The 21,355-nt window shown below is 31.3% G+C and overlaps 1 protein-coding gene across 1 annotated transcript in view; it reads right to left on the bottom strand.

The window, feature by feature from the left end:
• The window catches only part of LOC129230354 (sodium-dependent proline transporter-like), a 242,696-nt gene that overhangs the window by 49,931 nt on the left and 171,410 nt on the right, over nt 1-21,355 (bottom strand). The window lies entirely within an intron of this gene.

The raw sequence follows: 21,355 nt of genomic DNA, 5'->3' as shown, positions 1-21,355 counted from the left end.
TCCTAGGTAAGAAAATATTTTCTGATACTTTCACTTTTGAATATTACCAGAAAATTTTAAAATTAGTTCTTAACAAAATATATTTTATAAAAGGCGAAAAATAGTATTACAAATTTCGTATGAGGTGCTCAAATAATTTAAAAAAAAGGGATTTTATCTTGAGAAAAAAGGACCATGAGATTTCAAAAGATTGTAGTATTCTATATCAGTTAAATGATTAAATCTTTTTTCAATATCCCATATACTAGACACGAGGGGGATTGGGGATAGGAGTTAAACACAGGGGCAGATCGCAATACAATGAGCAATACAAAAATTGTGTAAGCTAATGACTTAAAGTTAAACATAGGTAAGAGCATATAAATTGTAACTTTTGAACTGTCATTCAATGAACAATTTAATCGTTTTTTTTTTTTCTGAGGGTTTCAATTGGATAACTGTTTATTAGTTTCTCGAGAAAAAAATACCATTACACTTCTTTAAGGCTCACTTACAACTTGAACTATTTAGTTCATTCACTTTTCTAATAAGTTACCTTTTCCCTCTCACACAACCCTGAGTGTTACTCGTTAAAACTCGATATTTTTCACTTTTAAATCGGATAGTGATATACTATCTGGTATACGACTAGGTTCCCGATACTTAATACTAAAAAAATATACAGGGTGTTCGAAAAGTCTTTGACAGATTTTAAAAATTCATAAAAAAGCAGCAAATTGTCATGTGGTTGGGTAAGAAAAATGGGAGGAGAAAAAGAAAAAAGTGCAATAATAAGTAATCGCAGTATCGCCACGGTACGAAAAACAAATTTAATGTGAGGTATTTTATATTTTTTCTAAACAGAAAGCAGTACCTTTCATTACCAGAGTTCAACATGTGTACCATTTGTGGACATGGGATGAACTTAAGTGTCGTTGAGATGTAGTTAGAGCAACACACGGGGAACTTATAACTCTTTTAATGAAAGGTATTGTTTTTTATTTAATTGAATTATTAAACTACTTACATGAATTTTGCTTCTCTTACTGTGACAATACAGCGATTCTTTGAACTGTGCAGTTTAAAAGTGATAAAATCACTTTTTACTTTTTAATTTTTTTTTCGATGTCATAAGAAGTTCTTGAACCAGTGAAATATTACGGCACTTAGTGCATATTCATGTGACAATTGGTTGCTTTTCTACTAATTTTAAAATGCGTCCTTTTTCGGACACTCCGTACTACTACGGCTGTGTTCTCAAATTGGTATCAGTCCCTATAACATCAACTACATGTTTCGGAATTACAAGGAACCCCCTTTTCAAGGCAGAAGAAGTGACTTTGCTGTATGGAAGAACGTACGATAAAAGTGAAAAATCAATTATTAAATGCAATACGTGTGCCTCATTAACATGATTTATATCAATTTATCGATAAACTTGTCTTTTTGTACTTTAGTTCTTTTATTCCAAGAGCGATAAAAATAAAATAACTTCGACAAGAAACAATCATTGCACTACCCACTTTCAACACAATAAGACTATCAGCGAGCAAGGTTTTAATAAAAAGTCATCTGTGTGATGAATGGACAATAAAACCTGGCATTCTCGGGGGATCAGTGACAGTGTACAATTGAACTTAATCATAAGCAATCACTGAGGCTGAAATAGCGACAGGCTCAAATTTTCGGTTTTTAGAGAAAAAAATAACGTTAAGGCTTAAACTGACAATAACTTCCAGAACCATTCATTATTTTATAACAATTCTATTGAATTATTCAGACGATTCTTTACACTACACCGTGTAATGAGTACGCCCGTCGTCACGGCAGAATTGTAATTTATGTTACTTTTCCTCCCTTTACAATTTCCATTCACTTACATTTCTGTAGTTACTCATTCGCAACGGAGCTTCTTGGATGCTTTCGTAGCACTCGTACGCTTATTTAAATGAAAGCTTACTCGACTTAAGAGTGATTGGTGATCGTTTCTTTTATGTTGCAATACGTGAACACTAATTTTCAAAAATATTTTTTTTTTCCTTTTTTTCGGATTTTGAAAAGCTCTCAAAACCATTCAATTTCAAACACAGTTAAATTGAATGTTTCTATTTAGCTGAACATTTAGCTAAAAAGAAAAAAAAAAAAAAAGGCTTCACAAAACATAGAGGAATTGAAAATGGATACGGTTTACACAAGGAGAAACACAAAACACAGTAAAATTTTAACTGTGATGAAAACGAATATGTATTTTTTTTTTTATAACTTCCTTTTACAAAATACTGTATTCGCAAAAAAAATTTCACTCAAAAATCGGCCTTAATTTCCATTTTGCTCACCCCCAAATGAATGCTGAGTATTTTCTTGACCCGACCACACGTACATATGTACCTAAGAACGTATAGATGCCCGAAATATCCGTTTTGGAGTTTCCCGAGTTAATTACAACGAGTTTTCTCGTGACGTCTGTATGTACGTATGTATATGCGTATGTGTGTATGTATGTCGCATAACTCAAGAACGGTATGTCCTAGAGAGTTGAAACATGGTACGTAGACTCCTAGTGGGATCTAGTTGTGCACCTCCCCTTTCGGTTGATTCGGGTGCTTCTAAAGGGGTTTTTTGCACCTTTTTGGAGGGAATTCATTGTTAATTTCGATGCAAACTCAAGTGGTGTTATAATTTGGCGGATACTTGGCGATTTATCGGCAGTCTTTTCGTCGCCAAGTTATGTTGCCAACTTGGCGACAAATTTGGCGATTTTGTTTTAAAATCTAGTTTTAATGTGGCCATTGTTGGTGATATTTAGAGAGTTAGAGAATCACTTTAAAATTGCAATAATAGGGAAATAACATTAAATTGGTGTAAAAGGAAGTCATGTGATGCACACATCAGCTCGTTTTTTTTTTTTCCTTTTTTAACTGGAAGAATTCGTTTTATAATTCGATTGTTTGTTCGCCCGTGGTAATGCCATGTGTAGAATTTATATCACTTTCCCTCGTATTACAAGTTTCGCTCACTTACTTTTCTGTAGTCACTTATTCGCAACGGAGCATCTTGAATGCTTTCGTTGCACCCGTATGCTTATTTAAGTGAAAGATTACTCGGATTGAAGTGATTGTTGATAATTATTTCTTTTCTGTCGCAATCTGTGAACAGAAATTTTGAAAGATGAATGCTCTTTTAGAGTTTTGGCATATCTCTCAAGAACGTTCAATTTCAAACACAGTTAAACTGAATATTTCTTTTTAAAACACTTCACTATACATCTAAGAATAAAAAATGGGTAAGGTTTACACAAGGAGACACAAATAATACAGTAAATCGTAACCGTGATGTGAAAAAAAACTATAATCTTATTTTATTTTTGTGATGTATTACCTTCATAATTCGATTGTTCGTTCACCCGTGATAATGTCAAACTTATTTTTTAAAGAATTTTGGAAAATACTCGCGGTTATGCATTTCGCATGTACATACACACATGCCGCATCCATTTTCAAAAAAAAAAGTACTGAACTAATTTCTACAAAGTACTATTATGTGTTATTTAAGTCAGTACTTAATAGTTTCATGAGTAAAAATGATCATAATCTAACGCAAAGTTTACTGTCCATAATGGGTTAAAATCGTTACTGAAAATAAAGTTGGTATTTGTTAAAAAAAAAAAGCCAGTACGTTTGAGAAGCGATTTGTCTTGTCTTTAAAAAAGAGGATTCTATGAAGTATTCTTTTTTGCGGTTGCTATGTTTTTGATGTTTTGAAGTTACAAAGAGTGTCGGGGGATTTTATCATATATATATATATATATATATATATATATATATATATATATATATATATATATATAACCGTCTGAGGTTTTTTCCACTTTATCTGAACTAAACCATGTAGATATATTTTTCACATTAAAAAAATTTGTGAAATACAAGTCAAAATAAAATTTTAAACTCGGTCTTTCCTAAGCGACGGAAAGTCTCAGAAGGGAAATTCCGGAGACAATTCCTACCACTTTATCTGGCGTAAAAATACATTTTTTTTTCTTGTGCTAGAATTACTCTTGGTAGCAATTCGTGCTTCGTTTGCAATCTATTACCAAATGAATCTTTCTTTGAAAAGTCATTATAGAATCCGAAACGGTGAAAAATGAACATTACTTTACGGCATTGTATTCTGTACAGAAGAAATGAAATTGATTTTCTTTTAGAGATAAATCAGAGATGCAATAGTTTTCAACTTCAAATTGAAAAATCAGCTACAGTATTTACTTAAAATGAAAGATCGTTTGAATTGAAACTTAACCCCTTCAAATTGGAAACGTTATCGAAATCATCTTTCTCGAATTCCGACTTTTTTCAGAAAGTGTAATCTAAAACTGACATTCTAAATGTCAATAAAAACCAACTTACGAATTCAGAGTAAAACCGTGACTTTAAATTACGAGACATTTCGAAAACAATCGAAATTATTAAAGCTAATCTTGACGAAAAACCGTTGCATTTTCCCCAAAATGCGTTTTATAAGAATTTATGAATACTGTCTGCAGTGAATACATTTACATGAAATTCGACAAAATACAGCATACGCTCCAAAAACAAAAAATGTTTTTTATAGCGTCAAATTGCACTCTTCAACATTTTCCCCTTTAGATTTGCAACTATTTATGGGACGAAGCAAAAAGGAAAAAAAATCGCAAGAAAATTCATATTTTCTTGCGTAAATTTGCATAAAAAATTATTTAAAATACGTGTGCAGCAAAACTAGCATACATGTTGATAGCAAATAGCGTATTATCCATCCTGTCCTATGCATTAATCACAACGATGAACAAAACAGATATAATAAACATTCCTATATTCAAATTGCTGACACAGAAATATTTCATGTCAATGCGTAGAGCTAGGTCTAAAATGCTAAGGATCGAGTTTATAAAAGCATTAAACCATATTTAAAATCACTGGAATTTTTAAATATGCACGACAATTAGTCGAGGCAATGCATGATGAGAATTATAATTTATATTAATTCAGGATTTTTTGTATTAAAAAACAAACCTTTTCCTCTACGCGGAAATTGAAGCGCAGAGTGATGTTGTGATTCATACTACGCGAACATATAGAGTAGACGTGTTTTGAGCTTAAAAAGAGCTCTCTTTCAACCGAAAAATGTTTCAGTCATCGGACAGCAAGATATAGTCGCCATTAGCAGCCTAAGGCATCCATGGAAAAACATTTTAGAATTTAGGAGTAACAACGTTTTTTTTCCCCCTTTTTTCACTGTTTTTTTTTTTTTTTGGTGGCGTCAAAAATTTACATTTATGTTCGGTGATTAATGAAACGTTAGGAAAAAACCTAAATAACCGGATAATTAGAAAATAATTTTTTTTTCGAAATAGAACGTTTATTTTTGTTATCCAAATAGGAAGATGTTACTTTTTTGTATAATTTTCCTTAAAAATGCACAGTAACCTAATTAAATATTTTGCTTTTACAAAAAGGAATATAGGTTGTTATTATCGGTGATTAATGGAACGTGATAAAGAAATCAAAATAGTCGGAAAGTTCGAAAAGAAAGACTTGTGAAATAAAACGTGTTTCTGTTTATATAAAAAAAGAATACACCATTTTTATTGAATAAACATCCTGAAAACGCATAATAACCCAATAACCTAGTTAAATGTGTAACTTTCACAAAAGGAATCTAGAATGTAATTGGCTTTAGCAAAGTCCGTCTTTTCCAATGTATTTTATTTAGTTACATTATTAATTTCTAAAGCACTTTATCACTTTTGGTGCGGACTTGAAACATTATTTTGCTACTGAGCAATAGTAAGTATAACACTGATACAATACTGACATGTCCATGATAAAAACTATAAAATCACCCAAAAACATGCACAATTTTTTTAAAATCGAAAATATGGTTGTGAATGTTGAAAAAAAATATCTTCAGAATAAGGAGCTAATCTTGATTGCAACTGCATTTACTGTTCCGAGAAAATATTAGAAAGGGTCTGTTTATGTCGCATTTCATATGAGAACTTTTCAAAAATTTCAATACATTAATATATTTATTTTATTAAAAAGGCATCTAGTACCCTGTGCCAACTGTCACTTCTGATGAATGTTCTCCAACAATATTTAAATTCGATAAACTTAGTAAATGCGGAAAAAGAATTTGATAATAAAAAACAAAATAAAATGCTTTCTTCGCTAACTCTTGCCACACTTGCAATCTATTTCGAAGGAATTTATGCCTACTTCATACCAATAATTTCTCTCCACAAAGACCCCATTGTTCGTCAAGGCCGATACTTTTTTTTATTGTTCGTATAAAAATTGAAATCTCGGAATATTAAGCACAATCTCTCACAGTTGCTTCACCGATAATGGTATGCAAAACACCCAACTTCGGTATCCGGTGAGCGGGTAACTACAATTGGCGCGAATCTTTATACTTGGCGTAAAAATATTATAACATTTACTAAATGTCCAAGTCAGTGGTGCCCAACCTTTTATTACCCTCAGATCAAAATGGCTGTCATTTTAAAACTATTCTAGATAACATGGAAAAATATGGAAAAGAAAACTGCAAACCAAGAATTGTTGTTATCATTATTAGATACTTATTTTATTACAGTGAAGTTTGTATCTGATGTTCACAAATCAATATTTTAATATGTGTCTTCAAATTTGTAATGTTATGACAAATCACGACTTTCATTTTGTAAAGTTGAGCAAACCAACGGGACAAACTGATCAACTTCGCGGGCCGGAAGTAGCCCGCGGGTTCCAGTTTGGGCACCACTGGACAAAATCGTCTAAATGGCAATAAATTATGAACATATTCTTTTTTTACGTAACATTTCAGTTTCAATTAATTTCTCTTTATGAAATAGTCGTATTATCTTAATTATTTGTTATTGAGTTTGGCGTATTTTTCATTCTGTATTAAATCTGTGACCAGTTTTTTTTTTCCGGAAATTTTCTTTTAAATTTGAAATCTCTGTTGCCGTGCTTTGTTCATCGATCGCTGCGGGGGAAGAGGGCACTGTGTACAGCGCATTAACTTACTTCTGAGTTTAGCAATAAACGACACTGAAATACAAAGCAAGCCAAAGAAAAACCCTTGAATTAGCAGTGAAATCTGTTATTACCTTTTTTTCGTGTGATAGTTCTGGTTAATGAAAATAAACTATTTATTATTTAGAAAATCGCCCGTCAAAGTATTACGGGAAAAATTGCTTCCACACCCCTGAAATGACACAGTCTTACCTGTAAAACAGTTAAGTTACCGGATCGAGTTCGGCCTTCTCAAAGTAAAGCATTTTCCTGGCCAGGTCAAACATTACCAAAAAATATTATCAAATTACCATGCTGTGGCGCGAGTTTCATTGTTGGTGACGTCCGGAGCGTGACTCGATCAGTGGATTCGCTATTATATATATATATATATATGAGGATGTGTTATAAAAATATATAACTTTGAGAAAAGTTTCAGCTTTTAACCGAGTGAAATTAGTTCGTTTTGGTGAGAAATAACGAAAAAAAAAAAAAAAAAAAAATCCAGAAGGACGTTCTGAATGGCGAAAAGGAACCGAAACGTCGTACCTCCGCGCTCCAGCAATAACATTTGCTATAATGCATAAATTTGAAGTAACTCCGATTGAAGTATGAAGCCTTCGGCACGATTAATTACTTTTACCCGGAATTTTATTCATTCAAAAATTGTTTTTTTTAACCCTTACCGACAGCAAAATGTATTTTTGAGCATAGAAGATTATTCTATTTCAAATCAGCAAAAGAAAAGTTCCCAATCTGATTATGGTACATTTTCACTAACACGCTCGTACTTGACTCTTTGACATCATTAATTTAATTATTAATTAAATCCACCCACCATAATTTATAAATAATTAAATTTCGAAATTTGTTAAAAAGCAATTTTAAAAAAACTTCCTGGAAGTTTCCTTAAAATGTTATAATTCAATTTCGATGGGAGTTGCAGAGCTGCATAATAAATCATTTTAAAGATAAATACAAGCTCTTAAATTCCATTTTGTTCAAAAAAAAAAAGAACTTCCATAAAATTTTTTTTCATGAAATGTCAATTAAGTTGAAAAATTTTAAAGATTGTGTCCTTTAATTATTTTAGAAACAATAAGGTAAACACACCAGTAGTGGTCAGTGCTTCAAACCTGGAGTATTTTCTGTTTCTAATTTAAACCTTGAAGTGGCCACTACTGAAGCACTATTAAGTATTGGCCTCCACTGGAGCGTTTACCATTCATTATTTTTAGTGCATATCGAGGAATACATCGAAAGGTTTTTTCATGGTGAGACCTATGAATGGATCAGCAAAAGTTACAACAAATATTGTAAAAAAAATGATATAAAATTTGCTTTAAAATGTTATAACTCAAATGTTATAAAAGCTACAGAGTTGTATAATAGCTCTTTTTAAAAATTTTAAAATGTATTTTTAACAATTTTCGAAAAAACTTTGGAAAGTTAAAGACTTTATAAAATTTTAAAATAATATCCTTCCAAAATTTTGAAAAAATAATGGATGTATTCATTAAAAGAATGTGTTTTAATGAATACATCCAAAAATTTTAGGAGTGGGACATAAAAGATCATCATTTACAGCAGTTGCTAAAAACCTTTAGCAAAAATTGCAAAAAGGATCCTAAATTATTTGCTGTCACTGCTAATCCCTTCAGGATCGCACTGTAAAACGTTTTGTATTAATTCATAAAATAGTTTTAAAATTATTTTTTTTTCAAACTTTTCAAACAGTGTTACAGAAAATGTTCGCCCCTTAATGCTAAGTGAAAATTATATTTTTTTTTTCGAAAATATATAAGTTACAGAAATTAAATTAAAGTGCACGCCATTTTATTTAAAATTTGCTATTTTACAACTCCTTAGCTCCCATAAAACTTGAATTAAAATGTTTCAAATAGAATTTTAGCAAAAATGGCAAAAATTTGGCTGTAAGTACTGATCCTTTCATGATCTCACTCTGTAAATATTTAGATCATAAAAATACATTAAAAATAGGTTTATTTTTTCAAAATAAATTAATAAATAAATGAAAAACACTAATTTAAAAGAAATTCGAAGCTTCCAATACTAAAACCTTGAAAAAATATTTTCGAAATTTATTCATCTTATTCATAAAATTAAAGGGCATGTAATTGCATTTAAAGTCAGACATTTTACACAGTTTTCATAGAAATAAAGTTATAACATTTTAACTCAAGCCGGCAAATAAAATAAATGCTTTTAAAGAATTTAAAAAATTATTAATTCATCAACTATGAATGATTGATATTTTTAAATTAAAATTAATTTGAGATGTCAAAAAATAAGATTTCTGAATGTTTCATGACAATCTGAGATGTTCAGTTTGATTGACTTGGTGTTACTCATAAGTTTTTAGCATCATTAGTTATATGAATGTAAAAACATGCGTACATTACTTGATTATACAACTGGCACATATACTTACCTTGCTCAGTCACAGGCATAAATACTCGTATTTTATGGCAATAAAAATAACACGTTTTATTTCATATTATTTCAATTGTTTCGAAAATATTACTCTTTGAAGTACTGTCCAAGTACATTTTCTGCTGTAAGTATTACAATCACTTTAACGGCGTATTTCCGAACTAACGAAGCAGAAAGGCAAAGTGGCATAGTTACACTTTAAGCGCAACCTACCTGGTATTGTTTAACTATTTAGTTACAAATGTAGAGCATTTTAGTCAGTAAAAAGATACCCATGAAGATCAAAGCATAGGATAATAATGTATATTTTTAAAAATTGACACTCCTATTGTAATATTTTGCAGTAAGAATTACTTCTGTTACAACAAATTGACAAGGTTCTTGTTCTTAACATTTCAATTGTTAAATGAAACCTTCTAATATTTGGTGCATTATTTATTTAGTTTATATTACCTAAATTTATATTACCTATTTAGTCAGTTACCTATTTATCTAATAATTAACTCATTTAAAAATACTTTCATTTACTAAATAACGCATTTCTTTATTAATTAACTATTTTTCTTGTTCAACCGCTATTTTAATCACCCATTTTTTTTTCTCACACATTAACTTATTTATTTGTTCGTTTATTGTGTATTATCTTTTTTTTTCATTTTGTAACAAAGAGAAATAAGTGATCCTCTTTTTTTGAAGGCACCAAAAATAAAATAAATGCTTCAATGCAAGTTTTGTTATAAAATACTAGGGGGCTCTGCCCCCTGCTCGCTAACGCTCACCAACCCCTGAGATTGCTTCGCAATCTTATTTGATTCGCAAAGATTTATATCGTCAATTTAAAAGACACAGATTAAAAACGTATTATGTTTGGATCAAAAAGCACCTCTTCTTTGGATTTCAAAATAACAACTTGCAGAGCCGTAAGAGCTAAGGGGCTCCTGAACATTGTAAAACTGCAGTTTTGTATGTTTAAAAAGTCGCTTTCATATTCGTGCTCTCTAGTAATATATTGAATGATATTGAGCCTAAGATTTATCGTTAAAATCGAAGCCCCTAAAATTTTTGAATAAGAAATAAGAAAAAACATGCGAATCGAAAAGAAGTAACTATGGCAACGCCAGATAAAACATCAATTCTTTTAATGGAGATGCGATTATTCTAACTTGAATTTTAAGAGCTTGTAGCTTTTTTTTTTCTTTGGAGATAGAAACTAAGTTTTTCGACCAAAGGTCAAGTTAGATCTGGAGTTAAAAAAACCGCTCTTTTCAGTGATGTCAAAAAGAAAACTGTGAGCAAATTTCTTCGCTTTTTACTGATAGATTTAATGAAGAATGTAATGCCTAAATTTTAGCCAAGCCTAAAAACGTTCGAGCTAAAAACGCAAATAACTCCCGCCGTATTTAAGTTAAAGCATTAAAACAAATTGCGTAGTACGCGGAAAATTCTACCCTTTCTAACGATATATAATATCAATATGTGCAAGTAATTTTTCACCCTTTTAATAGGTAATAATAGCAATTTACGAGAAATTTGAGCTTAAAATATTAATTACAAAAAAACTAATCCAAATTTTACAAAACAAAACCCCATGTGAACACCCCCGGGGCTCGGTTGTAGGTGTTACGGGGTCTCCTGGACGCACATCCGCCACAGACTTCCTTCCAGATTTTTTTTGAAACCTTACTTTTATTTACGTATACAGAGACAATGCTATCTCCTTATGTACTGTAATTTTCAAAACAAGTTTCCCAATTTGTTCATTTTAACAAATCTCATTCATATATCCCCATAACCAGATGATGCCATAACATCTTTCTCTACAAGGATCATGTTCGGTTTATTCTCTGTTATTCAAATAAAACACGTTTTTATTCAAACGAGCAGTTTTCTTCTTTTTTTCTCACAAATAAGAAAACTATTACCTTTCCTAGAAAGATGTAATAGAAGTAACACGATTCTGATAATGTCCTACTTCAAGACAATGCCTATCAAGACAATGTGAAATGTGATGCTGAGATTTTATAAGAACATTGCATATCACGTACACCAGAAATATTCTTTAAAAAAAAAATCCGATGCTATTTTTAAATCGAAAACCTTTTTACTTCCTTTTACAAAAAAGGAAGTATTGTATTCGCGAAAAAATTTTCACTCAAAAATCGCCCTTAATTTCCATTTTGCTCACCCCCAAATGAATGTTGAGTTTTTTTTTCGATTCGACCACATGCGGAAAAGTGCCTAAGAATGTATAGACACGCGAAATATCCATTTTGACCATCACCGAGGTAATTACAACGACTTTTCTCGTGACGTCTGTATGTATGTGCGTATGTGTGTATGTGCGTATGTGCGTATGTGCGTATGTATCTCGCATAACTCAAAAATGGTATGTCCTAGAAAGTTGAAATTTGGTACATAGACTCGTAGTAGGGTCTAGTTGTGCACCTACCCTTTTGGTTGCTTTCGGATGTTCCTAAGGGGGTCTTTTGCACCTTTTTGGGGGGAAATCATTGTTAATTTCGATGTAAACTCAAGTGGCGTTATAATTTGTCGGACACTTGGCGATATATCGCCAGTCTTTTGGTCGCCAAGTTTTGTAGCCAACTTGGCAACAAATTTGGCGGAGTTTTTTTTTTTTTTTTTTTTTGGTTTCAATTTGGCCATTGTTGGTGATATTTAGAGAATAAATATTGAATCACATTAAAATAGCGAATAATGGGGAAATGACATTAAATTGGAGTAAAAGGAAGTCATGTGATGCACACATCAGCTCGTTTTACCGAAAAAATGGCCAAGTTGATAGCAACTATAAATTATCCAGGTATTTTCGGGAGCCAAAATATTATGAACATGCTTGGAAAAAAGTTCTGGCACATTTGAGCATAAGTAATGAATTACTAATGCATACAAGTAGGGCAGTTTTAATGTAGTCTTCGCTTTTGATTTATTGATTTTTATATTTCAAAAAAAAAAAATATATAAATGAAACTAATTATTAATAAAATTAAACTTGAGTTTTTATTGATATGATCTCTCTATCTGCTCAGATCTAAGTGCGGCTCATATCATGAAGAGAATTTTTTATCATTAGTAGTTTTCAATCATCACTTTGAGTGTTGAAACATGCATATTTTTTTTTATTGAGAAAGTATGGTTTGAAATGACTAGAACCGCACTTTTCTTCATTTTTGGTGTCATTTTCTTTGGTGAATTTTCGAAAACTACAGGAATTCTTAAATTGTCCTTTCTGACCCAGAAAAGTTATTTTGTCTTTTTGAGTGTATTATGAAAAAGTGCCTGGTATTTTGTTTTAAAAAAATTATGCTATTTTATCCTTTTTAGTGTAAATGTATTTCAGAAATAGAATAATTTTACCCTCACGAAACTTCTCCTTAATTTTTCATATTATTGCTCGGTACTAGGAGAAAAAAAATCTATTTGCGTGTCTAAAACTTTAAGCAATTGCACTAAAATTTAATCCTTGTTCCTCTTTAGGATTTATGCTTGCTAATTTCATGCCTGATTCAGAGAAGCATTGATTCAAAATTTTCATTATGATTGCTTTTAACGTTAGTGTTGCAAGGCAACAAAATTTGTAACAATGGGTTTTATATTTAAACATTTAATAGGGAAATTCATGAAATTTGCTGTTTTACATCCTAACTAAAATAATAATTTTATTCTTTTACTTTTTCAGCGCTAAGTTGTACCTTAAGATTAAGCAAATCATTTAGCGAAATCCTAAAGTCTCTAAGTGGTCTAGTTGCAGAGATATAAGCAAAACCAGGCCTCAGATTTCTCCATGCCAATCAGGCCAAGTATAATAAAAGTGCTTAAAAATAGCATCTGATTTTTTTTTAAATCGAAAACCTTTTTTACCGAAAAGATGGCGAAGTTGATAGAAACTATAAATTATCCAGGTATTTTCGGGAGCCAAAATATTATAAACATGCTTGGAAAAAGCTTCTGGCACATTTGAGCATAAGTAATGAATTACTAATGCCTACAAGTAAGGCAGTTTTTATGTAGTCTTCGCTTTTAATTAATTGATTTTTATATTTCAAAAAATATATATAAATGAAACTTATTATCAATAAAATTAAACTTGAGTTATTTTGGTATTTGAGTATGAGCATCTTATAGAGTTCGTTTTAATTTATTGAAAAAACATAAACCATTTGACCGTTTATATGATTTGCAGAGCACCACCCCGAGTAATAGATGTTTCATGTGTTAAATGAAATCAACTACAATTATAAATGTAAACTTCTTTTGAAACAAATAAATGAATGAATAGGCTAGCAGTTTCGTAACCAAATTAGTTTCTTGAAACATAAAGAAAACAATTAAAACTGATGAAACTAACTACCTTAGAAGAATAAATGTATTCACTACGGGATACCTTGTTTTTATAGCCAACATGTATGGGGCCATTCCAGTGTTACGTGTTTGACTTTTTGACACTATTTCGTTGCAGATAGCAATAAAAACCAATATGATACTTTAACAATATTTCTTAGCAGTTTCTACTGGATTAATATAAGATATGTAAGAGGTTTTAGGTGGCAGTCTTATTTTCGTAGGACGATTCATTTTTTTTAATGAAATTTTAAATACAGCGTTACGTGTGTGACTCAGAAAATCTGAAAATTGGCTATAGCTCATTCTATTTTGTAATTTCCTGTGAAGTTTTAAAAGGTAAATGAACAGTATCTTTTATGCATGTGTCTATTTCTTTCTAAAGGTCATACAATAACAACAAAAAATGTTAAAATATTTTATTAGCGTTACGGGTGTGACCGCGTGCAACATTTGAAGGGGTTTTCCTAATAAAAACCCACAGTTTACGTCGGATCTTTGCCAAATTGCGCACAGAGGTTTTTTGGAGCTCAGAAACTCACATGGGGATTCTTCCCCCCGGGTTTTGACCCCCTTCCCCCCACGGGGGTTTTCAATATTCAAGTTCAGTTTACATCGAATCTTTGCCAAATGTGGGACAGAGATCCGTCCTTTGATGCACAAGAATACACATAGGGGTACCTTCGCGCCCTAAGGGGTGTTATCCCCTTAACTTGGATGCCCCCCACCGAGGGGAGTTTTCGAGAAAATCCGTAAAACGGGATTGTGAGGTTATCAGTAACAATGATAACATTTTTATTACTTAAAAAAAGTCAAAGAGGTCTAAAATTAAATTTAGAGGCATAAAATTGCTCTTTTCTACACATTGACGGGAAACCTAACGATATTTTTTTTTCTTTTATTTAAGCCTGATTGTTGAAAATGCGCCACTTGACGCAACTATTACCTTCGAGGTAGACCGTGCAACGCCAGGCAGCGCAGCTAGTAAATACTTAAATTGAAAGGATAATTTCACAAAATAAAGAATGATGATGAAATCAAATTTTTTGCATACGCATCAAATAGCAAGTGGTAAGCTTATAAACTATCACGAACTTCTAACCTATACTTATGTGGTTTAAAAAATTCGGAGTGTTTTAAATCGTCTGCAGAATTTACTCACTTTTTCTCAAAAAACAAAAATTATCAAAAAGTATAAATGCGATTTAAGGTGATTAGAACATTGTACTTTTGATCTTAAATTATGCAGATTGCGAACACTTTGTTTAAATTGCTCTCTAGGTATGAAAACAATAATTTGTTTTTTCTTTTTATTTTATCAATATCATTATTTTTTAACACTTATTGAGTCTTGGATTCAGAGCCAGCACACAATAATTTTAGTTGAATTATGTAAAAAGTTTTTTTTCCCCCTTGCAATCAAATGTAAAGACCTAACTCGTAATGAAAGTCATTCAGAACCGTTACGTGTGGAACACCTTTCAGAAAGCCTCGTTAAAAAATTTCTGCCGAATGTTTGAAGATGAAAGTCTGGTTGCAGGGACTGTGTATCAAGTTAATTTATGATATAAGATATTTTTCTTATAGTCTCCGAATTCGACCTCGCAGGAAAACTTTTGTTCTTTTTGCGTTATGTGTGTGACCAACAAAAAGTGACCTGCATATTTTGGGGGGTTAAAATTGTATCAAAAGTATTTATTAAAAAAAATTGACTTATAATTTATAGTAAAGCATCTGTGTTCATGATGTTTATTAGTTTTTTCAAAAAAAAAAAAAAAAATGATGATTAAGTAAAAAAATGGCTCTTGCATTTATTTCACTAACAATACTTTTTTTTTTTTTTTTTTGTCTTTTATTTCGTCTAAATGTTATCAAATGAGGCTAAAATCTGACATAAAAAAATTAAACACGAAATCGGTTCTGAAATTCAAAAGAACAGATATGTCTTTGTTAAAAAATAAGATTTATTTCTATATTAGGTGAAAAAAAAATTTTTTTGGTGTGTCAGTATCACTTTTCGTGGAATTGCCCTGTATAAGGTCGCCCTTTTTTAATTTGTATGTAGGGGAATGTGGGGAAAAATGAAATTGTTAAGATAACTTCCTTTTTTTTCTAAATAAATAAACTGAAAATTTGTTTTGAAAATTATGGTGCGTAAAGAGTGAACAATATTTTTTTACAAAAAAAATCTGCACTGAAACATGATTTTTTTATATTGTAGGCATAAATATGTACTTCCAAAAAAAAACCGGAAACGTTCTCCTTTTTTTTCATATGGTAAAGTGAAAAATAAAATAATTTTTTCTAATAATAAATTTCCTTTTCGATTATTAAAAATATTTTTGATCAAATTATTAAATAAAAGAATAAATCCGTGAATGAAAAGAATAGGAAACAATAAACGAATAAATAAATGAAAAAAATATTATATGCGAAAAAAATGAGTGAATAAAATAATGAATGAATGAGAAAATAAGTGAATGAATTAATAAATAGGATAATTATTGAATCGAGTTATGTAAATTAAACAACTAATAAATGAATACGTAAATGATTTGACAAAGGATTGAATAAGTAAACGAAATGAGCTATTTCATTTTGATCCTACCATTTTGTATTGCATGCACTTGTCTAGCTTCACGAAGCATTTAAAATACAAATTAACTTAATATTAAACAAATGAATGTTGCCATCCAGTATTCGAAGATCTGAATTAGTATTTAAAATGTTAACAAGAAATTTATCATTTAATTGTAAAAAAAAAATTTTTTTTTTGACTTACACCGAAATGTTATAAAATGAGTGTCAATTTTTGAAAATTGCTTTTTATCATACTAGAAAGTTGCCCATCAAGGTATGACGGCTGAAAATTGCTTCTATATTTGAACGAAGCCATTGCCTGTTTGGCGATATTTTGATGGTTGAAATTGTAACCCTAATTCCAGAGGATTAACCCTAAACTCCAGTAGATAGCGTTAACTGTTTTCGTTTTTTCAGTCCCCTGAAATGACGCAGTCTTACCAGTAAAAAGTGAAGCTACCGGATCGAGTTCAGCCTTGTCACAATACAGCCTTTCCCTGCATGTTAAACATTCCCAAAATATATTATCAAACTATCATGCCGTGGCGCGAGTTTCATTGTTGAAGCTCGCGGGTAACTAAATCATCGGCAAGTATTTATATGCACTATACTATAAGCCCGTCAAAGTATGACGAGTGAAAATTGCTACTGCATTTGAACGAACCGTCAGTCCCAATCACGGAGCCTTTAAAACCTTCCTATATGTGTTTTTTTCTTTTTTTAGCCTTATTAAAGGAGCGCCTACAATGCACTGTACGAACTCTTTTCTTCATCAGTGTGCTCTGGTTCCATGAAATCCAGATCATTTATTGCCCAGATCACCTTCATGAGAAAGACGACGATGATTTAATGCTATTCAAAGGTTTAAATAAATGCACGAAATATTCGTAGTAAGTATAAATCTGGCAGAGACGGAAATAGTATTATCAGTTTGTAGGGTAAAAGGAAATTGATTGATAGCATTGGGATAAAATTAGAGATAACGATGACTAGTTCCGATTTGGGTTGGAGAGAGGATGCGAACTCGTAATGAAATTAAAGATAAATGGAAAACTTCTGTAATGGAATAGGATAAAAAGATCATCACATAGATACTGTTTGAAAAGGGACCGATTTAAAAGTAAATTTTTAGCTATAAATACCTTAAATAATAGTTTTGAGAGATATATCAAATTAAGTAGTTAACTTAAAAGTTTTAGTAAGTCGGTAATTTGATTAAAACAAAAGTGACGGATTTTACTGAAGTGAAGTTTTACTGAAAGGCGGAAGTTTGAGTGTTCTAAAAAATTGGAACAATCCTTTATAATTTGAATCAAATTGATAATTTACACAACCTATATAGTAGCGAAAGAAACTTTCACACAATTCAATCATCATCCATATTTAATGAATTTTTAGAGCTTACTCGTACTTGCGCTTTTAAATAATCATATAAATGATTTTTTTCCATTGAAGAATTACAATTTAAAATGGAAAAAACCATAAAATAACAACTAAGTATCTAACAAGAAGGTTAATTTTCTGCTTTATTTTTGTTTTATTTATTTATTTTTTTTTCCATTTTGTAAAACTGTTTTCGCCGATTTGTTACGCATCAAATTTACAAATTTGATAAAAAGTGCCAAAAAAAAAACCACTTACAAAGCTATAAACCACTGCCCCAGACCTGGGACAGAGGCAGGTCTACATACCTGGACAGATACTGTCATCCAAGTTACGAAATATAGAGACTGAAATTCGCCCTTACTTCGTAAAAAAGCTACACTACCAAAGTCATTTCACGCTTGATGCGTTGAGCCACATCGCGCTTGTAAACTCGCGCTGGTGCAGTGAATTAATTTTAGCTACCATCATGAAGGTAATCCCAACTTTAATGAGAGACCATCGGCCTCTACTTTGGTTATTTCAGACTGATGAGCTCAAAACTAGAGCGAAACTGGGTATGTTTTGGGTGCCGTAACCAGTAAGAACTAAAACTGCATTAAATACGGATGAAGGACAACTTGAGGAAGTTAATTTCGCTTAAATGCAGTTTGCGTAAAAAAAAAAATTCGGTTTGCTTCCCTCAGTCAAACTTTATTTCAGCAAAATCTAACCTTCTATTTAAATGAAATTTCCGACTTTCTTGAAAAAAGTGTGCAATTAGCAAAAATTGAAATGCAACTCTTCAAACTATCTGTATTGCAATGTCTCTCAATGCTGTTCTTTATCATCATCATCAAAAAAAAAAAAAAAAAAAAGATAATAATAATCGCATTTAACAAAAACGCTCATTTATTTCCAGCTTATGCACTACAAAATACATACCGTGAAACCGTGCAACTTTAGACCATTGAAGGAATCAGGTAGTATGGTCGTTGGAGCAAAGCTAAAGTCTTTATAAAAATTCAGTAGGTTCGCAAATGTTGTCCAGCGAAGTTCATGTTGTTTACCCAAAGTTCCAGTGTTATCATTCTCGTGTAAAAATTCATTTGTGTTGGGAGGTTTTTTGAAATTTTTGCTTCAGCTCTCGAAGTTTCCTTCAGAACCTATATTTGCCGATTGAACTCTCCGAAGATAAGTTTAATTACTTTATTACTTAGGTATCTAAGATGATCTTGCCATATCGGTGAATCCTAATGTTGCTTTGTTTACTTGTCGTTTAGAAGTAAACAAAATATAGGAATTCGAGTTGCAACTTTAGACCACCTATTTTTACTGTCGTAAAAATAGGTTTTTTGTCAATATTTTGCGAACAATTTTATATTGTCTTGAGCAATTTTTTTTTTAATTTTCAGGTTTTCTTTGGTTTTAGACAAGAATCCAGGGAAAAGAAAGAAGATAGGTGGCGTTCCTCCCCTCAAGTATTCAGCCTGCACTGATGGAAAAGGTGATCGAAGAAATCAGGAACAACCAAATTTCTACAAGGAAAGCAAAAAGGGGTAAGTTTTGGTGTTGGCCTCATTTCCCTGATGTCATTTGGTACAAAAAAAAATATTGCGACAGCAAAGAAAACTCCCCAATTGGGACAAAATTTGTATCAAGCCTCTGCAAAAAAAAAGATCTTATAAAAAAAAATAATAATTAAAATCCAGGAGTAGGCACCTACTCATTGCTTTTTCATACTATTTAACGTTAATATTTACATATCTGAATAAAATATTGTATTTTTCACAATTGATTTTATTTAAGAAAACCTGAAATTGACTCAAAAAAAATTAAAAAAAATATATATAAATCAGAAAAGGTAAGTACAAAAAAATTTTCCCTTTTTAATTTTTGCAGAGTAGGGAATTGGAACAGAATGATCTATGCATTGTAACTTCAGACCGGAGCGGTTTAGCAATGCATATCAAGGAAAATATGAGGTGGTCTAAAGTTGTCACCTCCATGTGCAAACTTTATACCACTATACAAAATATTCCCCCTCCCTTTGTGTGTAATTTAGATTTTTTTTCGAAGCTTCACTCGACAACTGAGATATATGGTAGTGTATGGTTAAATTTTCAAAATTCTCTCCTAAATGCCTTTTTTGGCAAGAAAATATGAATTAAAATACACATAAAGTGGTGTAAAGTTGTACGGTTTTACGGTACCATTCAAAAATCTTCCCTTGTGTGACATCACTTATTCCAAAGCATACCGCCGATAAAAACCCACTTATATATTTACATGTTATAGTATTTTGAAGGAAAATAATGCTAAGCAAATCAGAACAATTTTCTTGAGCTTCAAGGTATGAATGAAATGATAAAGATATTGTTGAAAACTGCAGAAATTTCTCTTTCGAATACTATAGATACAATTTCCTCTTTTCGCCACCGAAAGATATACTGCCTTCTAACGCACATAAAAGTTATGAAGCTGGACAAACAAAAGAAGTTGTAGCGCACTTATTCCTACCGTGCCCATTGAATGAATGTGAGGAGCAATTTTCGATGACAAATGCTTGCACCAAAACCTATAACCCAGCCGGTCAGATATTTCAGTTTGCAGAAAAGAATCAAGATTTTTCTCTTGACGGAATCTAGGTCATTTAGTGCAAGATGCAATTGATTTTTCTGATGAATAATTCTTAAATTCATTGGATTTAGCTTGACAAGGAGGGAGTTTACATGTTCAAAAGGCTCGGGATTACGAAAACTATTATAAGGTAGAACCAAATCACTTCGAAAAAAAATTTAGCACAATAGTTCGAGTAGTTTTGTTAATTATAAGCATATGTGTGAAAAAATAGCATACATTAAAAACTGATACCGAATTGATTTCTCTTTAATTGATTCTTCATTAATTTTAAAATACTTGGTTATCTGTTTTTATGGCATGGCTGTTTGTTAGCAAGTCTCAACAGTTATTTTATTTTATTTTTTCCATTTACGGAATGAGTTTCGAAAATATAAGCAAACGTATTTCCTCTCCGATTTGCAATGGAAAAAATTTGAAATTTTGAGTGATAGGATTACGGAAAGTAAAGTTAAAGTTCACGGAATTACGTTTTTTTTAATGGCAACATGAATTGATAAACTAATCTCATAGTGAGCATTTTGTACTAATTTTTTGATTCTACATTGCATAGTCGCTATCAACGTGCACCAATTTTTTCACCGGTTAAAGTACGTTTTGATTTAAAAAAATGTTTATATATATATATATATATTTTTTTTTTCTTTTTACCAATTAGTTTCATAATAAAATTCGTTTTTAATTTTTTCTGATATATTTTCTCGTACGTTTATTTCCTGAATTGTTCAGTTCAGTACTTTAGATCCAGACTAGCGTAAGTCACATTACCGCTACTTAACGGGAGAGAGAGAAAACGTTTGCCTGGTGCATACAAATGATGGAACTTGCGCTCATTTAACACTGGTCAATAATTACGAAGGATTTTTTTTTATGATTACGTTTACATGGCTCGAAGTGGAATACATTAAAAAACGGAAAATCAT

The sequence above is a fragment of the Uloborus diversus genome, chromosome 1 (assembly GCF_026930045.1).
Source record: "Uloborus diversus isolate 005 chromosome 1, Udiv.v.3.1, whole genome shotgun sequence".
Lineage (NCBI taxonomy): Eukaryota > Metazoa > Arthropoda > Arachnida > Araneae > Uloboridae > Uloborus > Uloborus diversus.
This window is presented reverse-complemented; position numbering and strand designations above follow the sequence as displayed.